This window comes from Pelodiscus sinensis, chromosome 6 (genome assembly GCF_049634645.1).
Source record: "Pelodiscus sinensis isolate JC-2024 chromosome 6, ASM4963464v1, whole genome shotgun sequence".
Classification (NCBI taxonomy): Eukaryota; Metazoa; Chordata; order Testudines; family Trionychidae; genus Pelodiscus; species Pelodiscus sinensis.
Window position 1 is genome coordinate 47,404,241 of NC_134716.1, and position 18,756 is coordinate 47,422,996.

The 18,756-nt window shown below is 39.8% G+C and overlaps 1 protein-coding gene across 3 annotated transcripts in view; it reads right to left on the reverse strand.

The window, feature by feature from the left end:
- Positions 1–18,756, reverse strand: part of SEMA4D (semaphorin 4D) — a 143,695-nt gene that overhangs the window by 90,407 nt on the left and 34,532 nt on the right. Inside the window, exon 1 of one of the 3 annotated variants that reach the window (XM_075931884.1) lies at positions 5,279–5,386. The exons of the other annotated variants lie outside the window; for them this stretch is intronic. The gene's annotated coding sequence lies outside the window, so the exon portion shown is untranslated. Of the gene's footprint in view, positions 1–5,278; positions 5,387–18,756 lie in introns of those variants that run through there. 3 annotated transcript variants of the gene reach the window in all.

An 18,756-nucleotide genomic window follows, 5' to 3' on the forward strand; every position in this document is an offset into this window, starting at 1 on the left:
TGCCATAAAAGCCTGAAGCCTTCCATTCATTCAGTCACAGAATACTCCAGGTTGAACCTCTTTGTTTGGAACACTCTAGTCCGGCAACATCCATAGTCCAGCATGATTTAGACAGACGGATGTTCACTTATCATGGGTGTGGCCAAGTTTCCCATGGTCCCATAAAGTTTGTTTATAGCCACCAGTCCTGCCTCTCCTGTTCTGTGCTGTTATTTAGCTTTAATTTACCCCTAAATGTCTTCTAAGAATCCATAGTAATGCTGCTAGACAATATTGGCCTCCCATGGTTCGGTAAATTCTCTGGTTCAGCACTGGTCAGGTCCCGAGTGTGGTGGTCTAGAGAGGTTCAATCCATAATTCAAACTAGTTTGATCTGGACAATTTTCTCTCTCAAGCAACAACTACTATCCTCATTCATCAAGAAAATGTAATGAAGCCATCTGTCCCACTGCCTGTTCTCTTTCACTTTCCAGTTGCTAGCATCCCAAGACTGTACTTATAACCAGCAATTCAAGAAACAAGAGTTCATATAATTTAAAAGTTTTGTGTGTCACTGATCACATTTTTTACCATCAATAATTTACTAAATATTATGGTTTCAAAACAAAAATATATTACATAGAGGAGAAACAAAAAAGTAGCATGTCACAGTACGTAGATGATAAAAATTAGACTCTCAACATAATAAGTTTTTGTTGAAAGAACTTGTTTTATTACAAGATAAAAATGTTTATGCAGCATGTTAAATAGATTCCTTAATTTCAACTGTTAACACATTTTAAAATAATCAAAGAATCACAGAAATGTAGGACTGGAATTATATTAATTGTAGTTAAGAACCAAAAGTACACATTCTTTCAGTTTACAAGTATTCCATCTTCCCATTTCTAAAATACCATAGGAGATCCAAATTCAATTACTCCGTATGCTCAGTATCACATCATAGGCAACTGAAAGACAATTGAGAGCTGGGGAATCAAACTCTTAATTTACATTGGCTGCTGACCATCACCAGAAAGGTCAGTAGCAAACAGTTCATGGAACATATTTTTTCAGTCCAAAAAATTGAAACCAGTTCTAATCACTAAAGGGCCATGCACATTTTAAAAAAAACATACTGTCCTTTATACCGCTGGTTCTCAAATCAGGGGTATGTGTACCCCTGGGGGTATGCAGTGATCTTCAGGTAGGTATATCAACACATCTAGATATTCACCTGGTTTTACAACAGACTATACAAAATGCATTGAAAAAAATCAGTACAAACTACAATTTTATAGTCTATAGATGAAATGTAAGTACAGTATTTGTATTCCAATTGATTTATTTCATAATGCTCTGATAAGAAAGTAAACATTTTGTCTGTAATAGTGTGGTGTGATGCTTGTATTTTTGTGTTTGATTTTCTAAGTATGTACATTTTACATGAGATGAAACTTGGGGGAACACAGGACAAATCAGACTCCTGAAAGGGGTACAAGCAGTATAGAAAGGTACACTCTGACAATGTAAAGGAGGCTTGAAACTTTTACACCTTTATACTACAGTACTGGAGGAATTCACAAAAACAACGGGAACAATTCACTAAGCAGGCAGGCTTCTACATTCTGTTCTGCCTGAGGGAACTGAGCCCACCTCACCCCCACATCCAAAGAAACACCCTGAAGCCCTGCCTGTTCATGCCAAAAGTGCCACAGTAGCAAGAGGGACAGATTGATTCTCTCTCTCTCTCTTTCATACACAAAGGTATGACTGCCAGACTCTCCTCTCCTCCTTCCCCCCCAGCAGTGATTCATGTCTCTACTGGCTGTTCCAGGTGCTGGAACCGACCAGTTTGCACTGCCAGGGAGGGACAGTGGCTTGCTTCCCTATCAGAAGTCATTTTTCTGAGGGGAAACAAAGAAATCTGATGGGCACATGAATTCTGTGCACAAGAAGTGACAATTACCCAAGGAATAAAATTCAAAACAAATGTGTGTGGATCTCAGGACAAGACCAGCATATGACAGAAGCAAATCACAGCTATTATGACACTGATTGTCCTTTATGGATAAGAGAAAAGAATTTCAAAAGATGGTACCACAAATTAAAGGAACACCTTCCGAGCATTCTGATCTCTTACGAAAATACTGTCTCCTGAACAATAAAAATGAAGCAGAACAAAAATAAAGAAAGTAGAAAACTTTACGTAGAATTACTTCCCATCTAAAGTTTCATATGGGTAGCCAAGTTAGTCTGCAACTGGAAAAACTTAAAAAAACAACCAATAGTCTAGCAGCACCTTAAAGACTAACAAAACATGTATCACAAGCTTTCGTGGGCACAACCCACTTCTTCTGATTAATGGAGTATTAAAAGTCCAGTTCCAAAATAAATAGGGGATGTAGAGGGGGAGGGAGGAGAAAGGGGAAAAAATAGCGAATCCTATCCAGCTTGTGTCTATCTTGGTACATGTTAGTCTTCTGAGAAACAGAAACTGAAAGTCCAGAACTTTCAAGCAGCAAGAGTTGGTTTTAGATTGGACAGATTAGAGTCATTGATACATTTTATGAAACTAAGTGTCTAGTGTGAGACTAGGTGTAGCATGTTTGCGATGAGTTTTAATTGTAATTTTTTTAATACGAAATTTAGCATTTTATTGATGGTTTTTAAATTTTTTTAAAAAAATCTGATTTTTTAAAATTTAAATAAGATTTTTTAATTTTTTTAATCATTGGTTTTATCCATCCTGTTAGAAATATGGAACGAATGCCATATGAGGAGAGACGAATAAGACACGGACTTTTCAGCTTGAAAAAGAGAAAAAGAGATGTGACAAAGGAAGAGGAGATAAGATAGAAGTCTATGAACTCATGATTGGTGTGATAAGGAAGCATTATTTAGTCCTCATAATACAAGAACTGGGGGGGGGGGGGGGGGGGCAGCAAAGAAAACAATAGGTATAAGGTTTAAAACAAATAAAAGGAACTATTTTTCATAGCAGCGCACAACCTGTAGAACTCCTTGCCAGAGGATGTTGTGAAGATCTGTTTTCCCAATGGAATGATTGTTGTTCTTGAAAAAGGAGATCCTCTACCATTTAGGGAATCCCCCAGGAATACAGCCATGAAACTTCTGTCTTAAAGTCACCATGAAGCAGGAAGCTAATGTATTTAGAAGGAGATTTCTCCCATTTCTTCAGAACGTGTTTGACCTTACCCTGATCATGTCTTTGTTTGAATGAGTCTTTGGGTCTGACCTCTAAAGACGCAGAGCAGGAACTCTACCTACACTAGAGCAGAAATTCTGGCAAAGCCTGGGACATTGGGAGGTTCCATCTCAAATTATGAGCAGAACTGGAGAAGTGGCCAGACAATGCTGTACCTTTTACCCTCAGTTCAGAGCCTGAGGATATGCAAGAACATGGCACAGACCAACAGATATGGCCAATGAAAAACCTTCTGGTCTCAGACACAAGGAGTACATGTGCGCACACAATGAATTAGGGATCTTAAAATGTGTTTAAGCAAACACATTACCGCTGGAAAAAAATTCAGTGGTTACACAGTTACACTAGGGAGGGGGGAGACTCAGCAGTTTACCATATACATGGTTACATTTTCACATCCTTACAATGAATACCTATAGAGACCATTATGAAGAGAGTGACTTTGAAATATCAAGTCAAATAACTGTCGCCTCTGGCATGACCTTCCTGCACTCTCAGGCATGTCCTACATACAGAGGACTGTGAGGGCATCCCTGCAGGGAATTCTTATTGCTATCTATTCTTGTGCTGGGAGAACCCTCTGTGGTTAGAACTGGGACTTTTATAGCCCCTTTACAGTGGATAAGCTCCCACAATGCCAAAAACAATTAAGAAGCCATTAGACCCAAGTCACTGAGATTAATAAATCTATACTCATTAGTCCCAGTCGTACTGGAGGGATGTGGCGTTGACAGAGTGAGAACAACAAAAGATCATGTGTAAGCCATATAAATCCTGATGTATCAACGTCAACAAGTCATCTGATTAAAAAAATGAGGGAGGGAATTTTTTGCACTCATATTATTTTTGTTGCCTTCCCACTTCACTGACTTCAATGTTGTTAATTTTGATTTGAACTGTGCAGAGTAAAAGAGAACCAAGCCCTTGAACTACCATTTTAACAGAAAAAGTTTCTATCATTTTCATTCACATTTATCAGAAAATTCAGTACACCTGAAATCAGATAAAGCATAGAAAACATCATTTACATTCAGATGCTGGTTGAATTATATATTTCACTTGCCTACTGCAGCACTGAAAACTAAAGGGAAGTGCAATGCAATTACGTGTGAAGGAATATAGACACAAAATGACAGGCATCAACCAAAATCTGTGACACAGTAGATTTATAAGGTTACATTTCATATAGTGTAATTAGATAGTGAATTCCTTAAGGCAAAAAGAACCTACTTTCTTATTTGAGGTATATTAGCAGAACAGAATCCTGATTATAATTGGTCAATAGCTGTTACCTCAAAGTAGTTAATATTTGATCATCAATTTGAAATTTTTGACCTATTTTGGTGTAAAATAGAAAGCTTGTCTCTTTCACAAACACAAGTTGGTTGAATAAAAGATATGATCTCACCCACCCTGTCTCTGTAATATCCCAAGACCAACACGGCTCCACCATTGTATATATCTTTGGCAATCAATTTCTCAATTCAATAACAATACCTTCTATAATAAGGCCATTTGCCAGTCAGTCTTTCCTCCACATTTGGATTATATAACCTTTAAACAAAGCTGTGCTGGATTGTTGGAAACTCTGGAAAGGAGCAAACTAAATTTAACAGGTTTTAGAAATTTGTGTCTCGGCCATTTAACAATACAACGGCAGAACCAGTGTAACAACCATATAGTAAGATTTACACTACCATATATTTTAGCAAACAAGTCTACAACTAGAAGAGTTTGCTGCTGAAAGCACCAGTGGAAGCTGCATCCTTTAAACACTAGCTTCTTCCCACACACCACACAAGTGAGGTAAGGAATTGGGGTGCAGGCAACGGTGTGGGGTCTGAGAAGGAGTTTGGGTGAAGGAAGGGGTTGTGACCTGGGTCAGGGCATTGGGGTGCAGGAGAGGATTCTCGCCTGGTAGAGGGGTGCAGGAAGGACTACAGATGCTGGAAGGGAGCTGTGACGTGGGGTAAGGGGGTGCAGAGGATTTGTATGGTGACCTGGGGGAGGGAATTGGGGTGTAGGAGGGACAGGGGTGCCAGAGGCAGGCTCTGGCTGGGAAACACTTACCTAAACTTCTCCTGGCCAGCAGCCCTGCAGCACCCCCAAGGCACACTGGGCTCCGTGCCTGCTGCAGCCCTAGACTGCTTAACACTGCAGGCTGTTCTCTCCATGTTGCTCTCAACTCCAGGAGAGGGAAGACGCTTGTGCTGCAAGTCCTGGTTGTTCCTGGCCAATAGGAGCTCAGGATTGGGCTGGGGACAAGAAGATCACACACAGCCTGCCCCCAAGCAGAGAGGCACACACAGCAGCCCAGCGCTTACAATAACAGCTTCTGTGTGCCTGAGGGTCCCAACAGGGTGGTCCACAGGCAGATCTGGTGGCTTGGTGGGGAGAATCCAGCCCATGAGATCTATCTTGCCCAACTCTAGTTTAGAATGTGTTTATAAAGAGTATCAAATCAAGACTACAGTGGCATTATGGAAGACATTTTTATCAGAACAAGAACTCCAGTAACAAAGGATTTGGAGGTTTTAATATGTAATGTTGCTCCTAGAGAATTATATTTTTTATATGCTTAAAAATATATATTAACATTAACATCCAAAAAATAGTCCTGATTGTAATGTACAGCCAATTCCAAATGGCAAAATCATACAGCAAAAATACGTGGGGAAAAATAATATACAAGTACAGGAAGAGTCAAAGAATGAAGAGACAGAGAAAGGAAAACTTCTTTCACCAAAGCTAAAGAATGTAACAGTCCAAGATACAATGTTGTACCAAAAAAAGCAAGCAGGATCTTATGAGGGGGGATAAGGCAAAAAGCCACATTTATTGTAAAGATAATAATAAAGAATAAAGAAAAGATAAAAGCAAACAACGTTGTTTAACTACTTATTCCTATCACTACTTAACCCTTATACACTTTATTTATATATATATATATATATATATATATATATATATATATATATATATATATATATATATATATAAACATTCATTCAATCATTCATCCAAGTTCTGTGTACTTGTTATAGTTACCAGCCTGGAAGTTGCTTGTGACAGAATACTGGCCAGGTATTCTGTACACAAGCGATGGTAGTGGGGAGCGAAGTCCTGATCAGATGCGTATCTGAAGCTCCTGGTGGGCTGACAGCAGAACCTTGGACTCTGACTCCATAGTCTTTTAGTCCAGTTCTTATAGGAATTTCTTCCTATTCCCGTCTATGAGAATTGCATCATGCTGATGTCTCCAGGGTGGCTGTCAGGTGCTCGTCAGTGATCTCATAGGGTGGACCTCCAGTACTTGGTTTTCTCCACTTGACACTTTTTGGTTGCACTGGCACCTGACACCTTCTTCAGCCCTTTGTTGCTGCATTCTCAGGCTGGCACCTCTCAAAACCATTCATTCATCGTCCAAGCACTCTCTCTCTTACATACATTCCCTAATTAATGTTTCCCATATAGTATTTTGTATAATAATAACTTTACATATACAAGAGTTGTAGTTTCAAAAAGTCACAAGTTTCTGGGTGGCATTTCTTAAAACATTCTCTCTCTGAGTGCTGAGTTAGTTACTGTTATAGTTATAACAATGCCCTTAGTCAATTACAGGGCTTGGCTCCCAGAGCAGAGTTAGTGGCTTGACAATGCATTGTTACAATGTATCACTGCAATGTCAATTTCAAGCAGCCCCTTGCAAAAGCTTGAGCCTGGGACACAGAGAGGGGAGCTGTTTCTGGCTACATAGTAATAAATCTAAACATTTAACAATCTTAAATAATAATAATAAAAAATCTAAACACTTATCAAGCTTGATAGCACAATCTAAACACTTTAACAAGAATAAATCTAAACACTTATATCCTTCTTCTACTTAACAAACTTATACTACTTAGACTTTTAGTTGTGGGGAACAAATTATGGGGAGTCACTTCCACTTGGGGGAATCATTTTTAATACGTTAATATGTTATCCCTACAACAGAAGTGCTTTTAATGGTACTGATTTATTCTATGATTTATTCAGCTGCCCTTTCCCCCACTGCTACGCATCTCCTGCCCTTTGCCTTGGAGCTGCGCCCACTCGCAAGCCTCTTGGGAAGGGAAAGGAGGGAGTGCTGATGCCAGGGTGTCCCCCTCCCACCTGTACTCTATCTCCACAGAACAGATGGGCAGGACACACGGCTTGGGCATGGATGGAGTTTGCTGGCTGCTTTTCAGAGTGGTGCAGGGCCAGGGCAGGGGTGAGCCTGCCTTAGCCTCACTGCACCACCACCCAGGAGCCACCTGAGGTAAGTAGTGTCCAGCTGGATCCAGAAACCCAAACCTCTGCCCCAATCATGAACCCCCTTCTGCACCCCAAGTCCCTGCCCCAGGCTCAGCTCACAGCCCCTCTCACACTCCAAATCAATTAGCCCAAGACCACAGCCTGTGTTCCAACCCTCTGCCCCTGCCTGGTAAAAGGGAGGAAGAATGGGGGGAGGGAGGGAAGACGGATTGACCAGGGGCAGAGCCTCAGAGAACGGGCACAAAGGAGGTGGGGCAAGAGTATTTGGGTCTGAGGTAGATCCTGGATTGCATTTAAATTCAAAAAGTGATCACTTTTGGAGACCACTGCCCTATGGCCTACTGATCCTGCACTACTATTTCAGCACCCACGGGTCACTGGCAGATGGTGCAAGTTTATGGGGAGGATCATCCCAGCACAAAGTGGTCTCAGGATCGGGGACACCAAAGTACGTCTTATGGCATCTTTGCATTCCATTGCTCCCCTGCATATAGTTTGGCAGGGTACCAAGATCTAGCTTTTTACTTTGCCTCCCAGGGAAGAAATGTCTTTATCTGGATAAGAGATTATAATGAAAAACAATTATCTCTGCTAGAGTGCACATGTACTGGACAGTTACTGAAGCATAACTACAGATTCTTCCAGTTATGCAACTCTGACCTTTGATTGTTACTGGGAGATTGACTTGCATAATCATTTCTATGGTGGTTTCTCAATTATACTGAAAACATGCACATTTCTCTGCTAGGACTGATTTTACTATGAATTTTCAAAATGTTTGACAGCAACAAAAACAAACATTTCATTCCCTTCAATAGAAACAGTATGATTTCAAAAGTGTACATGATAAATTCCCCAAAAGAGAAAAAGAAAAAGGGGTTGTAAAGAGCCCAGGAGTCTAGTAAAAACAATGAAAACCTTTTTGATTCATTTATCTTCTTCCTCTCTTCCCCAACACACATATCAGAAAGGTTGGTATCTGCACTTCCCAAAGTCAGGGAAGTATATTTTTGTTTACATTGCTTATACTATAAGAATTCAAATATATCTTCTCAATTTCATTTCAGAACATGATGTAAACAGAAAACAATTCTATTTCTATTGGACACAAAAACCTTGAAAGGATCAGGAATAAAAGAAAGGCAATAAGGAAAATAAGACTAGAGAGCAAGACAGCTTTGTTTAAACATTATGTTTCAGCAGACTGATAGACCACTGTGATTTGTGTAAAATGATTTGTTTAAAAGTTGAATATTTTGTTAAAATATCATTGCAGTAACTTGATTTTCTCTCTCAATGCAATAAATATACCATGAAGCTAAGGACTTAAGGGAATGTGAAGATTTAAGTCTCTGTGTTTATTTAGTCCAGGATCTGGCTACTATCTTATTCCAGGAAGTACTCAAATTATGACACGGTAATACCTTACAAAAAGCTGTAGCATAAAAATTAATCTAAGTACTTTAAGGACAAAATTTTGTGATACTAAAGAGAGAAAAGTGAAACAGTGAATTAATCTTAATTTTGCTCAAATGAAATTAATAGACAGTGAGTTAAAACAAACAGAAGCATTTTTTCACACAATGTAAAGTCAACATGTGAAGCTCTTTTATCAGAGGATGTTGTGAAGATCAAGACTATAACAGGATAAAAAGAACTAGATAAGTTCATGAAGGATCTGTCCACCAATGGCTATTAGCCAGGATGGGCAGGGATAGGTTATGGGGCTAAACGAACCTTTTGTCTAACCTTGTACGGCCATTCTTATGTTCATCGGATTACAAGAGTAGGGTGAAATTTTGAAATGCACACACTCTGTGGAAAAATTATTAATGAACAAAGTCTGAATTAGTGGCATCACTCAACCCCTTAAAGAATAAATTCCTAGATAATATCACTCTGAGAACAACAGATCCTAAATTCTGCTTTTCCCCATCTCCTGTAATTGATCTCATCATTATTTGGCTAGATGTGCATTTTCTCAGAACGCACTGTATTTGTTAACCAGTATCAAAAGGAGAAACAAAAATGAATTGTAATATCTAAATAGCCAGACTTCACGGCAATTAGAAATTCTTCATTAAAACTAATGGGCATAGTCTTAACTCAAGCTGTAGTGACAGCTGCAAAGCAAAGGGACAGAGCAGGACCAGGGGAAGTGATGGGGTGGAGCAGAGGCAGAATGAGGGCAAGTGGTTGCCTCAGGCTCTGCGCCTGGGGCACCGGGACATGTCTCAGGCCCTGTACCCCCTTCGGAACAGCCCTGCCTGCCCAGAATACTGATGGGGTTCACAGTAAAACCTTGAAATGACCTCTTAAACAAAACCCAGATTGCTGGTATGGGCAATTGTTTCTTCTGTTTCAAGGTCCTCACTTTTAGAATCCCATAGGGCTCTATCATGTGTCTCCTGAGTATCATCCAACATCTATATGAAGCCATTGGGAATGGAGGGTTGAACTACCACATTAAAAATAGCAATGAACTACACATAAATAAAGGCTCCATTAAAGGTTTTATTTTAAAAGTGGTCTTCAGATTTTATAAGAATTAGAATACCAAAAGCAAATTATCTGTATTTGTGTTACACAAAATATTACAGACATGCTGATTCTGTCTAACATCTATTGGAATAACCACAAATATTCTTTATTAATTTTCTATATAAAAATAATGAAAGAAAGGTAAATATCATTAGAAACTTTGCTAAAAAAACATCAAGGTGACACAGCCTTAGTATCTATCGCCCTACCCTACGTATCCACTATACATAATTTAAAGCACAATTCTAGACAGTGTTATAATTTTAAGAAGTGCTGTCTTTGTTGAACGTTAACTGTGTAATTGATTTATCTAAAACTTAAAAGGTATGTTACCCATGCTGAACACATTAAATGATCTATCTGTTTGACTTAAGGGTCAGCTCCTTTCTGCTCTAGACACACAAATTACAGACATAGCAAATAGAAAGTAGCATAATTATGTATTAAGTATCTATGTACTGTCTGTACAAGTTTCTCTAGAGTAGATACTGATTATGAAGAGTTTATGTTTGCTCTTTCAATCCATGCAATAAATCCCACATTATACCATTATAGTTTAGAAAATCAACTGACCTGAGTTCATCCAAGCCACACACATAAAAGAAAATACCATGTACCTACTTGAAAGGGAAAAGCTTCCAGAGTCTACTTTTATAAACAACGTCAAACATTAAACAGAAATATGAGCCTAAAACCACACACTTTCACAAAGGAATTCCTATTTGTTTTCAGGCTTTTATTCTTTTAATGAGTAGGAAATTAAATCAGAGCATATATATTTTATTAACAGGGAGGATCCATAACAATCTGTGCTCTCCAGAAGCCAGAAATATAAAGTTCAAATTGGGTCAGAAATATATAGTTACACCTTTTGAAACAATTATACCTTTTGCAGAGATCTATCCACCAGATGGGCTACCACAAAAACTGCAAATGTGACTCCACAATATGGAATATGATCTGACAGGCATTATTTGTTCCTTAAATGTCATTTTATTACACTGATCATGCCACTTAAAAATTTAAAGTGCTGGAGAAATCACATATTGAACTTAATTATATACATTACATTCTTCAGGCATTCCTCATGAGGTAAATTCACAACCCATCGTGCCTAAAATGACTTCTCTTCCTCAGGAAAAAAAGATTAGAAACCAGATGTTCTACACTGATATTTCACCATAACGTAAAATATTTAATACAGTAATATTTGTCTGATCTTATGATGGTCAGAAAATTGCTTTAAAGCCAGCTTTCCTAAGAGAACATCTCCATGTATTTTTAAAATGAACAAGGCTTTTGAAGCTAGCAAAGCCCTTATGTTTTGCAGTGTCCAAATATGGCCCTGGACTGTGCGGGCTGCAGCAGAAGGGGCCTCCAGGGCTGGCCCCGGACTGTGTCAGCAGCAGGGCCTCCAGGGCTGTCCCAGACTGCTGTAGCCACCCTGTCCCAGGCTGCCCCAGGAGGCCACAGGCCTTGGCAGCAGGGCCTCTGGGGCAGCATGGCTACAGCAGTTTCTGAAATAGGACCCTAAGCCAGGTAAGCATTCCCTCTCCTGTCCAGACCCCCCACCTCAATGCCTTTCACTCCCCTCCCCTCTGCCAAGACCCACACCCCAACCTTGCTCTGACACCCTCCCTTATTCCTGCACTCTCCTTCCTGGCCAGACATCCTACCCCCATCTTGCTCCTACACCCACTGTCGCTCCTGGTTACAACCTTCACACTCCCTTGCTCCTGCTCCCTTCACCTGGCCAGATACCCTACTCCCAGCCTGCTTCTGGACCCTACCTCCTACCCCGACCTTGAAACCTCTCTTCTTTCTGCACCCTACCTCCCTCCCAGATCCTGCACCCCCCATCCCTATCTTACTCACTGGCAGCCCCGTCTTGCACACTGAACCCCTCATTTTTGTCCATACCTAGAGCCTAAGGGGGTCCATAAAATATATTAACTCCAGAACCCCAGAAAAGTAAATCTGGCCTATGAGAAATCCTGAACCTCAGTCCCCTCTGTCCCTTTCTGCTAGCCCTGTGGGGCTGGAGCGCCAGAGGAGTGAGATGTCTCAGTTGGGGGCCACATTAGTGAGGGTTGGGGGTTGCTAGAGGAGTTTTTTTGCTTCTTACTTGTGTGGTCCCCAACTGATTCTTCTGTGGGTCAGTGACGCCCAGCCCAAAAAAGGTTCTCCACCCCTACCATAAAAAAAAGAAAACATTGAAACCTTTGGTGTTGGACATCATATTTTACTTTATTTAAAATTAAGTTTGATAAACTAACATGAGAAAGTTAAATTTAAATTAATATGGTCACTATACTAGGCCTGCCTCTGTTCCCCCTCCTCCCAGCACACAGATAGATCTGTGAATAAGTTAAATCTTGGCATGCCACTTCTGAAAGGTTGTGGGCCCCTGCTTTAGCTTCTGGTGAAAACTTGGAGAGTAAGAATGATCTTTCTCTTTAGAGTTCTAGTTTGAATGGCAGCAAGGAAGACTTTCAGTTGTAGATTGGATAACAGAGGGAAAATTAGCATTTAGAAAGCTCATCTCAGCTGATACAGAAGTATTACTTCAAGCAACACAGCTGAGTTAAAGAAGAGAGAAGACAACTGAGAAAGTGAAGACTAGTAACTGTTGCCTGCCTTGAACAAAACAGAAGAATAAACCATGAGTCCAAACCAGTGGTACAAGTAGACTGGTATGGACTGGTTAAATGGCACCAGCAAGTTATTTTAGCTGGTAGAGCACACTAAAAAGACTCCCTACCTACCACCGCCAGACCAGGGCTGAGCATTCTGCTCCTTTTCCTGCTGCCCCTCCCAACAGGGAAAAGAGCACAATTGCCAGCCCCGCTTCCCCAGCTCTGTACACAGAGATCTTCAAGTCACCAGGGCCCGATGAAACGCATCCTAGAGATCATAAAACGAGCTGACTGAGAAGGTCTTAGCTAGGGATGTGAATGGTAAGTCTCACCCTTAACAGGGGACGCTTATTGGTCCAGTAGGGGCTGAAACAGCTCCTCACTCTGGGCAGGGAGCTCCAGCCCTGCAGGGCCTGCTGAAACACCCATTGTCCACAGTCGGGAGAGGAGAGAATCCATTGCCATCCATCTCCATTTAACCAGTTAAATATCACGTTTACCTAGTTAACCTATTAAACAGGATTTTACAACCCTTAAAAGCCATTAGCTTGTGGCCCATCTTTGAAAAAGTCATGGAAGATGGGAGAGATTTCAGAAAAGGGCAAATATAGTGCCCATCTATAAAAAAGGGAAATAAGGACAACCCAGAAACTTCAGACAAGTCAGCTTAACTTCTGTGCCAGGAGAAATAATGGAGAAAATAATTAAGGAATCCATCTGCAGACACCTGGAAGATAGTAGGGGGAGAGAGCTGAACCTGGCCTTGGCCGGGAAGAGGGAGGGGCTAGGGTTAGGCCGTGGCAGGGAGGTGCATGTGGGGGGGAGAGTAAGGATTTGGGTTGGCACAGCTGAAGAGGGGAGGGAGATGGGGCCTGGACTGTTGTGGCAGCGGTGTGGGGGAGGGAGCAGGGGTCCAGGCTGTTGAGGCAGGGGAGGGGAAGGGGAGGAAGGGCCCTGGGCTGTCACAGCTGCAACCCAGACCTCCCTGGTGGCTAAGGGGAAAGCCAAGGTTGCCTACCCCGCACGAGAGGCTGATTGGTGAGCATAGCGAGCAGGGGGCACAGTCCCCTAATTTTCCTTAATGTCTGATGATAGGACAAGAAGCAATGGTCTTAAATTGCAGGACCGGAAGTTAAGTTGGACATTAGGATAAACTTCCTAACTGTCAGGTGGTTAAACACTGGAATGAACTGGGTGGAAGGTTCTGGAATCTCTATCATTGGAGCTATTTAAGAGCAGATCAGATAAACATCAGGGATGAGATAGATGGTGCTTGATCCCGCCAGGAAGGCAGTGATCTGTCATGGCCCCTTTCACTTCTAGGGTACGTCTGTAGGGATAACATATTAATGTATTGAAAATGATTCCTCCAAATGGAAGTGATTCCCCATAATTTGTTCCCCACAACTTAAAGTGTTTAGATTTATTATTAATTCTTCTTCTTCTTATTATTATTTGTTAAGATTGTTAAATGTTTAGATTTATTATTATTATTATTATTGTTCCTTTAGAATATAATGTATTAGGTAATGTAACTTAGAACTGTTAAAAATATAATCCTATGTAACCAGAAACAGCCCCCCCGTGCTCCAGGGCATGCTCAAGCTTGTGCAAGGGGCTGCTTGAAATTGACATTGCAGAGATACATTGTAACAATGCATTGTCAAGCCACTAACTCTGCTATGGGAGCCAAGCCCTGTAATTGACTAAGAGCATTGTTACTTAATTGAGGCCTGTTCTCTTTAAAGCATTGTTAACTTTACTTAGCAGTCAGAGAATGTTTTAAGCAATACCACCCAGAAACTTTCTGTAACTACAACTTTTATTATTATACAAAATACTGTATGAATGTATGAGAGAGTGCTTGGATGATGAATGAATGGCTCTGAGAGGTGCCAGCCTGAGAATACAGCAACAAAGGGCTGAAGAAGGCGTCAGGTGCCAGTGCAACCAAAAGGTGTCAAGTGGAGAAACTGGAGGTCCACCCGATGAGATCACTGATGAGCACCTGGCAGCCACCCTGGAGACATCAGCATGATACAGCAATTTCCATAGACTGGCATAGGAAAAAATTCCTATAAGAACTGGACTAAAAAACTATGGAATCAGAGTCCAAGGTTCTGCTGCCAGCCTACCAGGAGCTTCAGATGCGCATCTGATCAGGACTTCGCTCCCCACTACCATCACTTGTGTACAGAGTACCTGGCCAGTATCCTGTCACAAGCAACTTCCAGGCTGGTAACTATACACAGAACTTGAATGAATGGATGTATGAATGAATGGTTTATATATATATATATATATATATAAGTGTATAAGGGTTAAGTAGTGTTAGGAATAAGTAGTTAAACAACGTTGTTTGCTTCTATCTTTTCTTTATTTTTTTATTATCTTTACAATAAATGTGGCTTTTTGCCTTATCCCCCCTCATAAGATCCTGCTTGCTTTTATTTGGTACAACACGTCTAGACTACATGCCTCTGTCGCCAGAGGCATGTAGATTAGGCTACCCGACATAGTAAAATGAAGCGGCGATTTAAATAATCGCCGCTTCATTTAAATTTACATGGCTGCCGCGCTGAGCCGACAAACAGCTGATCAGCTGTTTGTCGGCTCAGCGCGGCAGCCAAGTAAATTTAAATGAAGCGGCGATTATTTAAATCGCCGCTTCATTTTACTATGTCGGGTAGCCTAATCTACATGCCTCTGGTGACAGAGGCATGTAGTCTAGACGTACCCCTAGTGTTCTACGAGTCTATGATTCTGTACTAAAACAGTAAAGACAAACCTTAAGAATACGATAGTAATCTCACAAGGGGTTTAATTTTATTTTCTGGCTGACTAGCCACATGCTGCTGATAAAAAATGAAAAGGCAGACAAAGATTGTGGAGCCAAAATAGTTTTAAATACTTGTTTTGGGAATAATCACCAGCACAACATATGGATTAGAAATAAAAATACATATGATTTTTCAATTAGATCTCTTTAAGATGTGCTCAAACATTATAGTTTTTAAAAAAAATTATACTCTGTGTACAGATCTATTTTCTATGCATTTGTAAGGGAGAAGGGTATAGAGAAAAATCTTTCATTTCTCCATGAAAGGCATTTCTTCCCAGAGGCTTGGTTAACGCAAAAGGAAACGTATCAGGAGTCTTTACTGAAAAAAAGATTAACACATTCCACTGGCAGAAGAAACAGAAAAAGCAATTCAATCTGAGCAATTAAACTCATTTCTTTTGTGAAGCTTATGAGATGGCTAAAATCTCTTTTTCAACACTACTGCCTATTTTACTAATTGTCAACATAAATTGCAATGAAGTACACAATGTATTTAACAAAAAGACCTTGTGAAAGGAGATACTTAAAACTTCATATGTCTCATGAGGATTAACACTTAGATTCATAGAAGTGAAGTATTTCTTGAATTAAGAACATAAATACAAGAGTATATACTTTTTATGATAACCGATCATCATCTACAGTACACTGACATTTTCATGATTGTTAGCAACAAGTTTCCTGTTCACAAGAAATTATATGTATTCCCAATCAAGTTTTACAATGATGATTTAGTTATGGTTAAAGTCTGAAACCTCTTTTAAAAAGTTTATTTTTTCAAGTCAACAAACTAAATTTGGCATCAGAATTTAGCTCTCAAGTTCAGAATATTACCAACTCAAAAAAAAAAAAAAAAAAAAACCCCAAAAGACTGGAGTAAGAGAGATAGGGAGGGGGAAAAAAAGTGTTTATTTTTGCCTCTCTAAAAAACAACAAAGTCATGTCTTCTCAAACATTCTACTCCATATTGCCTTGTAAAATAAATATTTTTCCTTTCCAACTCATATCTTTACAATGTTTCAGAGTTGTGCTACTCTAGTTTAATAAACAAATGCATTAGAAAATAATGTTTGCTATACTAATGTTCCCAGCTTGAGGTAAAGTAATTTAAATAGCAAATGCTTATAAAAAATGCATACATCTTCCTCATTTAACCATGTTTATTTAAATAAGAAGGAATTCAGAATAAAGGTTATTATTTCAGCCTTAAGACATGCAATTGGGTTAAGTTTAGTGAAAAGACCTGCCTTTAGTGAATGATCTTGTGTAGCATATGCACAGTGACCTGCCTAAGAAGGATGGAGTGAGAGACTAATTCAACTAACTGCATTTATCAGCTTATATACCCTTTGCCTTTATTTAAGCACTGTTTTCATGTTAAATTTACTACACTAAAGATGCATTGATCCTTTGCATGTGATAGGGGAAAAACAATGTTAGGAGTTTATAACATACCGTAAAGTCGCGAATATAATGCACATTTTTTTCTGTATTTTTAGAGTCAATGACTGGGTGCGCATTATCTATAGGAGTTATTTTTTTAAAGTTTTCATTTGGCAGTTCTGCGTCAATTAATTACTGGACACTGGAGGTTAAGTTGAATTTTATTAGCATAGACAAGCAATCATATACACTTTCAAAAAAGTAAGTAAAAGTAAGGAAATCAACACCATAGCTCAAACACGCAAATATGTTAACTGATCTTCTACTCATCTTCGAAGCCCTCGAATTCACTGTTGTTAGAATCACCCTCGAACAGACGAGCAATATCTTCCAGGGTATAGCCCTTGACATCTTCATCCACGTAATACAAGTAATTGTAATCTTCGTATAATTCATCCTCGGCCGATTCATCATCACTCGGATCCATCCACAGGGCATCATCCTCACCGCCATCCATAGCATCAGAGATGCTGCATTTCAGAAACCCCTTCTTTATGATGGCAGGATCAAATTCAAGCCAGACATCTGCTATCCACCGGGTAACGTCTTGCAGCGTCGGAGTTTGCATATGTCCACCTGCAGTAAATGTATGTTCACCTTCCAACAACCAGGTGTTCCATTTCCTGAGTAGTGCATCTTTCATTGGCTTGTTAACTGTCATGTCAAGCAGCTGCAACATTTTGGTCATTCCACCAGGAATAATTGCCACGTCTGTTTTGTCCCGCTGAAGCCTTTTCTTGATGGATGACATACGATGACAACGAAATGCATCCAAAACTATTACAGACCGCTTTCTCATAAGTCCACCCAGCCACTTCGCTCAAACCGTCTGTAGCCAATCAAGCATAAAAGCTTAGTCAATCCAGCCTTTAGGGTGAACACGCACGTGAACAGTGTTCGGGAATATAACATTCTTTGGCATTGTCTTGAGCTTGAAGACAATATAAGGAGGCAGCTTCATTCCGTCGGCCATGCAAGCGAGTGTTACGGTGAACCTCAACTTTTCATGCCTTGTGATAGCAATTGAGACGGTCTTGGCACCTTTAAAAGTGTCTGATCTGCATTATCGATTAAGGAAAGGTCATACCTGTGCTCCTTGCATAGTGTTATGATAAACTTTTGTTTATGATAAATAACTCATGGTATCACAAAGAAAGCATCGAAACGCCGTGCATTATATACTCGTGTGCTCACATGCCATCGACCAGCAATACAAAAGGGCAGGAAATACAGCAAATTCGGTGTGCACATTATACATAGGTGTTCAGTTTTTTCCATGATTTTGACACAGCAAAGTTAGGGTGCGCATTATACTCGCGATTTTACGGTAATACACTTCATGAAATAAAGAAGCACTAGTTATTTATACAGTTTTCTCCTTCGTCCCTCTATCTCAATCCTCTTATAGAAGTTTAAAAACATACCGAGAATGAGATTTTTTTTTTGAGAAAATAGTAAGTCCATCTTTTTTGGACCACACTGTAAACTCTGAAGAACTTGGTATTATCTTAACAACTGTAGTGAATCAAGTGGTGGTTTGTTTGGTTTTTTTTTAAGAACTCAAAGGGAAAAAGCAATCTTCAAATTTAACTTTTACTCAATAGTGTGATACATAGATTCCAAGGCAAGAAGAGGCCGCTGTGACCATTTAGTCTGACTGCCTGCACAAAACAGGCTATTGAACTTCCCCAAAATAATTCCTAGAATATGTTTTACAAAAAAAAAATTCAATCTTAATTTGAAAATTATAAATGATAGTGAATCCACCCCAACCTTTAATAAATTGTTCC